This window comes from Acanthaster planci, linkage group LG05, assembly GCF_054643075.1.
Source record: "Acanthaster planci isolate LZ-2023a linkage group LG05, COTS_SCS, whole genome shotgun sequence".
In the NCBI taxonomy this organism is placed as follows: Eukaryota; Metazoa; Echinodermata; class Asteroidea; order Valvatida; family Acanthasteridae; genus Acanthaster; species Acanthaster planci.
The window spans coordinates 50,502-57,724 of NC_141781.1; positions in this window are offsets into that span (position 1 = coordinate 50,502).

Genomic DNA, 7,223 nt, shown 5'->3' on the forward strand with positions numbered 1-7,223 from the left:
CCGGAACGCGGACATGACGACGACTGCGACAAAAGCTTACAATACATTTAATACGGCGTACACCATTGTAACGAGACACTGCTCGTTAAAAAAATTATGATTGAGTACAGAGACACCTTTATCGAACAATTGAGCGTTTTGTCAATAAAGGTTCGGGTTACATCGTTATGAAATAAACACATTTTACATCTACATTGTTAGGAACGGTGACATTGGTGGAAGCAGTTATGTCGAACTTGATAGATTTGTTAAAGTCAAAAAAGCCGATTAGATTTTAGAAATTTTAGACACAAACAAAAAACGCCGTTTGTAATTTATGCAGATATTGAATCAATTTTGGAAAAAACAACGACAGGTCCCGTCCGCAAAACACGTCCCTTGCGGTTTCTATTTTGTGGTTATACGATGTCACAACTGTAAAACTGCCGAAAAACTTTATCGAGATACAAATCAAGCCAAGTATTTGTTCAAAGTCTCATAGAACAAGTCGGAAAAAATAACGACATTTTTTAAAACACCAGACCGCTTAAACTCACACCCGAAGAAGAACGGAAATACCAACCAGCCAGAACGTGTTGGATATTTCAAAAACGCATTTGTTACAACAAACAAGAATGTTGGTGTAATGATCTGAAAAAAGCTAAAGGTGACGATCGATGTCTAAAATGTTAAAAACGTTTTTCACAAAATCCCAAAGTCAGAGATCACTGTCGTGTTACGGGTGTCTTTAGAGGCGTGGTAACTCTTAACGCAATTTACAACTGCAAGTGGTACCCGACGAAACGGCAGTCCCGGTGATATTTTGCAACTTGGAAAATTAAGACACGCATCTCATTATGCAAGGAGCGTCTACGTTTTAAGGCAATGATTACACAGGCTCAGTTACGTGTATTCCTAAAAAAACAGCGAAAAATACGTTTCGTTACGTCTTGATCAACTTTGATTTATAGACTCGTATAATTTTATGGCATCGCCGTTGGACAGCATAGCCAAAGCGTGTCCAAGAGGAAACTCGATAACATTGCGAAACTCGATCAAAAAGGTCTATTGTCAACGCAAACAGGAATTTATCTATAAAAGTACATGGATTCGTTTGAAAAAATTAACAAAACGCAACTCCCGCCGCAACATGTGTTTTATAGGAAACTCAAACTGGCAAGCGTTACTGACACCGATATCACCACGCGCAACAAGTGTGGGACATGTTTGGATTCAAAAACTTGGGCAATTATCACGATCTGTACAATGAAACGGACACTTTGCTTTTATCAGACGTGTTTCAGAATTTTAGAAATACGTCCTATGAAAATTATAGCCTCGATCCCTCCAATTATTATACGTCGCCGGGACTTTTTTGAAATGCGTTGTTAAAACACAGCCGAGTTGAACTTAAATGATTAACATCTTTTTTTTGAAAAAGCCAAACGAGGGGGCATCTCGAGTGTTGGTGGTAAACGTTACGCGAAAGCCAATAACAAATATCTCGCCGATTATAACCAAAAAGAGCCCACAACTTATTTGTTGTATCTAGACGCAAACAATCTTTATGGATGGGCCATGAGTCAGTGTTTACCATTTTCAAACTTTAAATGGGTTGGAAATCCAACAGAATTTGACACAAATTTTATTCCTTAATATAGATCCTGCGGGTCATTATGGGTAAATGCTCGAGGTCGATCTCAACGTCCCGCTTGTGTTATACGGTCTTTTAAACGAATTTCCTTTGGCCCCAAAAACAAATAAATAGCGCTCGATCGTTTTCGCCCTCAACAAAAATTGATGCTGAATTACAAAGCTCCCAATGTTAAAAACTCATTGCAACGTTAACGCTTAAAAAGAATTACGTGGTACATTATCGGCTATTGCAATTGTACTTACGATTAGGCAATTTAGACGATAGCCTTGGCTACGTAGTTATATCGAAAAAATACAAACCTTCGTAATGAAGCCAAACATCGTATTGATCAAGACTTTTTACAACTCGCCAATAATGCATTGTATGGTAAAACGATGGCAAATGTTTGCAAACGTTGTAACGCAAAAATAATGCGCGACAACAGCGATCGCGACGTCGTAAAATGTAGACTTATGGCGAATGAACCCAGTTTTAAGAAAGTTTTGCATTTCAAAGAATGCGACATGAGTTATATGGAAATGATAAAAGCAAAAGTCCTACTCAACAAACCAATTTATGCGGGATTCCAATTTTAGAACTTTCCAAAATGTGAATGTATGACTTTTATTACAACACGTTAAAATGTCGTTTTGGCGATCAAACAAGTCTTTTGATACCGACAACGACAGTTGAAATTAAACCGGACGACGTTTACCAAGACCTTTTAGACATCAAAGATAAATTTGATTTTAGTGATTACCCGACAGATCACATGTTGTAAGATCCAAAAACACAAAAAAGTCATTGGTAAATTTAAAGACGAATTTGGCGGGAAGATCATATCCGAAGCTATTTGTATACGCCCCAGGATGTACTCGATTAGACTCAAAAACGGTGCAAGCGTTAAAAAAGCCAAAGGAGTTACAAAGCTAGTCAGTGAACGTGACTTGCAACACAAGTCTTACAAGAATTGCCTCTTTAACCAAAAAAGTGTATAAACGATCACTGTCTCATACGATCGTATCAACATCAGCTTTATACCATTATTTAACAAAATTTGTCGTTGCATTCACTCTATACAAAACGATACATTCTCGGCAACGGCATCGATGCGTTAGCATTTGGTCACAAAAGCATTTTAAACCAGTGAAGGCATTTCAGTGTCTTCGGATATCACTTGAAGTTCTTCTTTTACAAAAGAATGTTTGGGGCTGTCGACTAAGTAAAACAGCGTCGGGCCCGTTTTTACCTTTTTGCTGTTGACCCGTTTGAATTGACTCACACGTTTTTTAATTTGGTAAATACCCACGCTCCACTCGTTTGCTCCGGGGCTGCTGGTAATTGTTTCACGCTATCTAATTTGACGGCTTCTGCAGAAATCGTATCAATCAATTTTCTTCGTTCAGCGATTTTACGACCTGGGGCAATCTTATAACCCATTCCACGTTTTGTGCGCCACGGTTCAGCATTTCTTGTGCGTATTGATATCCAAACAGACGCTCGGCCAATGTCCTGCTAGACCGTTCGACGATTCCCTGCGATCGATGTACACCGGGTTCACCCACTTCTATTCGGACGCCTTTTTTCACAAAAGGTTTTTGAAACTCGCCTCTAAATTCCGATCCTGAGTCTATGTTCATAGTTTTGGGCCAAGTCAAAGGCGACCTTTTATAAACCTGTTTTATAGCTTCTAGCGCTTTCTTGGCCGTTTTACTGGTCAACAGTTCGGCCTCTTTTATATCTTGAAGCGACTATCGTCAAAGCGTATTTGTAAGTCTTGCCCCTCTGACCTTTTGGGACGCGATCCCAGGGTAGGTACAGCACGTCCATCTGATGCGTTTCGTTTGGTTCGGCATATTCAGATTGTGAAGTACTTGGCCTGGGTACATATCCAGAGGCAGGCAGATAACTTTGACATATAGCCTGCTTTGCGGCGAGGTAGCGTGTGCCAGATTGGCACAGAAATCGCGTGATTTGATTGTTCTACTAACTGCCACGCATGACCTGATCGAAATACACTGCCTGGGCCCAGCTGTTGTGCAATAAAGGCCCTGAATGGGTGAGTCATGGTGATTCAAGCATGTACATCGGGAATTTCCCGTGTATTTTTGGTATCACCGATGTGTTTCAATATTGTTGTATTCAGCGCCCTCCACTGCAGACCACGCCCCCAAAAAGGACCCTTCCGACACAAAACACACTGAGAAGTCTTTCTAGGAAGGCCTCCGTCTGATTTATTTGCAACAGAAACAGAAAAAACATTGAATAGGGATCGTTTAACAATCTGAGACAATTTATGCACATTCTGTATTAGTATAAAAAAAGACGTCGGCTCCACGGATCACCCCAATGCAGACCACGCCCCCAAAAAGGACACTTCCGCCACAAAACACACTTACAAGTCTTCCTAAGAAGGTATCCATATGATTTATACTGAAAAAGACTAAAAAACACATTGAATAGGGATCACTTTACGCACAAATAAATCTGAGACAGCTTGGGCACATGGTGCAGCGTGGACCGTTGTAATGGACATGGTCCCTCGCCGCAGGGTTCAATCTCGTATTATTGACTTATCCGCACCCGTTTTTGATGCAAGTGATCCACCGCGCTTTTGCCTTTCCAATAGCCTTGTGGGCTGTAAAACAACTTTGAGAATTCTTTGTCCATTAAAAAAGTTAACTATGTCAGTATACCACAAATCCGACCAAGGCAGTTCCCCGAGAATCCACACCAATTCTCAAACTTTCTGATCTTCCGAAGGTTCAGAAAAGTCTGACAACTTGGGTTCAGGCGGCAAGGGAAACACGTGTTTACCGGTTAACTCAGAGTAAGCGCGCAACATCTTGTCCACGTTGACAAATGAGGTTTGACTCGCGCGTTCTTGCCTCATGCGTTCGTTTAGAAAGTCCAACAGATGGACGCGATTTTTTCCCAGGTTTGTTTAGCTTGTGCCAGTTGTTCCAGGGCTGAATCATGTCGTTTGCACTCTCTGTCGACCTTATTTTTAGATAAACTGCTGAATAGAAAATTGGAGCCAGTAAACGCCAACGCACTGACTATGGCTCCTCCTACCACCATTAAAGCACTCGCCATTTAATATAAACGTTTTATTTTAAAACACAAGCGTGATCCATTGGGTAAATATCACTGATCGCGTTGTCTTTCATGTTTGTAATTTGGAAATGAAATATAAAACCGTCTAAAATAAATATGATGAGTCATTACACAAAGAAATTGAACACGAGTCGTCGGCTCAAAGTACCTAGGGCTATCAAAGGCGAACGACGAGAAGTCACCGATACCCACAATCCGAGCTTTATTGCCGCAGGTTATACATTAAATGTAAAGTTTCCGGCGTTGGGGTTACACGACGATGTGGTACCCGGGTCAGCCAAGTCGGCATTCAAATTAGATCTAGACGGAGCATCAGACGACAATCGCACCGTGTACAACAACGTTGAGCGTAACCTAATTTCAGAACTCAACGTCAGTTTGCAAGGCAACAAAAAAGTTACTGAGACGCGGGCGTATTTCACAATTTTAAGGACAACTGCCTACCCACGACACTAAATATATGGTTTATTTTGGTTGGAAAGAGAAAACTTGGCCAAGTTGCGTTTGGGATCAGCTGACAAAAAACAAAAACGAAGCTTCAAACGACGATAAAGACAAAGCCATCGCCGATGCTTTTAAGAAACAGATATGCGATTTCACTAAACGTTCCTATGTTAACCAAAACGTAACGATGAGTAAGTAAAGTAAAGTATGGTAAAGTAAAGTAAAGTAAAAGTAAAAGTAAAGTAAAGTAAAAGTAGAGTAGAGTAGAGTAGAGTAGAGTAGAGTAGAGTAGAGTAGAGTAGAGTAGAGTAGAGCAGAGCAGAGCAGAGCAGAGCAGAGCAGAGCAGAGCAGAGCAGAGCAGAGCAGAGCAGAGTAGAGTAGAGTAGAGTAGAGTAGAGCAGAGCAGAGCAGAGCAGAGCAGAGTACGGTACGGTAAGGTACGGTACAGTACGGTACGATACAGTACAGTACAGTAAAAAGTGTTTGACCCAGAAGAGATACCCCTCAGTGATCTAACCGAGGAGTGGGAACAAGACCCCTAAAACCCAAGCCCAAGCCCTACTCCAAGAAGATTTAATATGGGGTGATACCACCGACATGACGTCTGAAAGACCAGGCACGTCAAGTTTGAGGATGTTAACTAAAGATAGAATTAATAACTTTTACGACACGATTGAAAGAGAAACCGGGCATGAACCAACGGTCACAGATCCAAACATCTTTAATCTCGATAGTAGAGACCGTCTATATGTCAAATTTGAAGGTAAGACAGTTCTTCTGACCCGAAAACATGACAACAGTAGGTTTCTTAGATTACATTAGAAGCAAAACAAACATAGATTTTGTCAGACGTGTTTTAGGTTCCAGTGACTACGCTACCGGTAAAACAAAACGAGAGGTGCGAGAAGCCTTAGATAAACTTTCACAAATTTGCCCTGAAAACATTGAAATGCAAGAAGCCCCTCAAATATCAGATCGAGTAAGCGACATTGTAGAAGAGGCCAGACAGAAGGGTTAAACTACCGAGAACCTGCCGCATTAGACGAATCTTTATAACCGGTAAAAGGCGAGTTGGTTTATTAAACCAGGGCAAGCTAGATCAATTAGACGCAGAGATTCAACAAGTTGAAAATGAATTAGAGGAAGCTGCAACCGATGCAGAACGTGCAGAAATACGGCAACAGTTTGGCGATTTAGAAATGGACCGACGTGGAGGATTAGGAGTTATTAACAGATACACCGATAAAATTCGTTCCCAGATCAATTGCATCAAAGAAACGACCAATGCGATAATGGACGGCGATTCAACTTTACAAGAAAAGGCCGGGTGCTTTTTAGAGAACAAGGCAAGATCTTCGAAATTTAGCCGGATTCAACTTAGGTCTACCTTGTAAGCCTACTAGGCTTACAATACAATTAAAATATTTAACCAACGAGTCCAGTTAAATATCCACTGATAGTCCTCCTCAGCATGACCCATCCCACGTTGCGCCTCATCATCGCAGTTGAACGTCCACAGGAAACAGCTGCCCGAACACTGACGGCATTTGTGGGCCCTGATTACTTCGAGAACTCGAAGTCACTAACTAAGTGAAACTCCGTGTGCCTTCGAGGCAAGAAGGTTTACTTGGCGTCGTTGCGCTATGGGGTTTTGTAATCGAATTTTTGTTTCTGTTTAACTCACCCCATCCTTCGGAAGGGATGTAAAGCCGTTGGTCCAGTGTGTTGGGTAATGCACTTAAAAGATCCCAGAACACTTTTCGCAAGAGTAAGGGACTCTCCCGGGTGATTCTGGCACTCAATCGGGAACTACTAATAAAGATATCAGAAACTCCGTGATTAAGATCAAGATCACTGTCGCGTCGTTTTTGTTAAATGTCGGCTGATCGGTATGGGGAGCTATAGGCCTGTCGGGAGGCTATGTGACGCGACAGAGGAACATTTGAGTACTCGCGGGCTAATATGTAGAGGGCGCGCGAGGTGTTTCCGGAAGTTTGCGGGAGAAGGACCGCCCGGGGTATGCTGATTGGCTACTGGCGGTGCTGC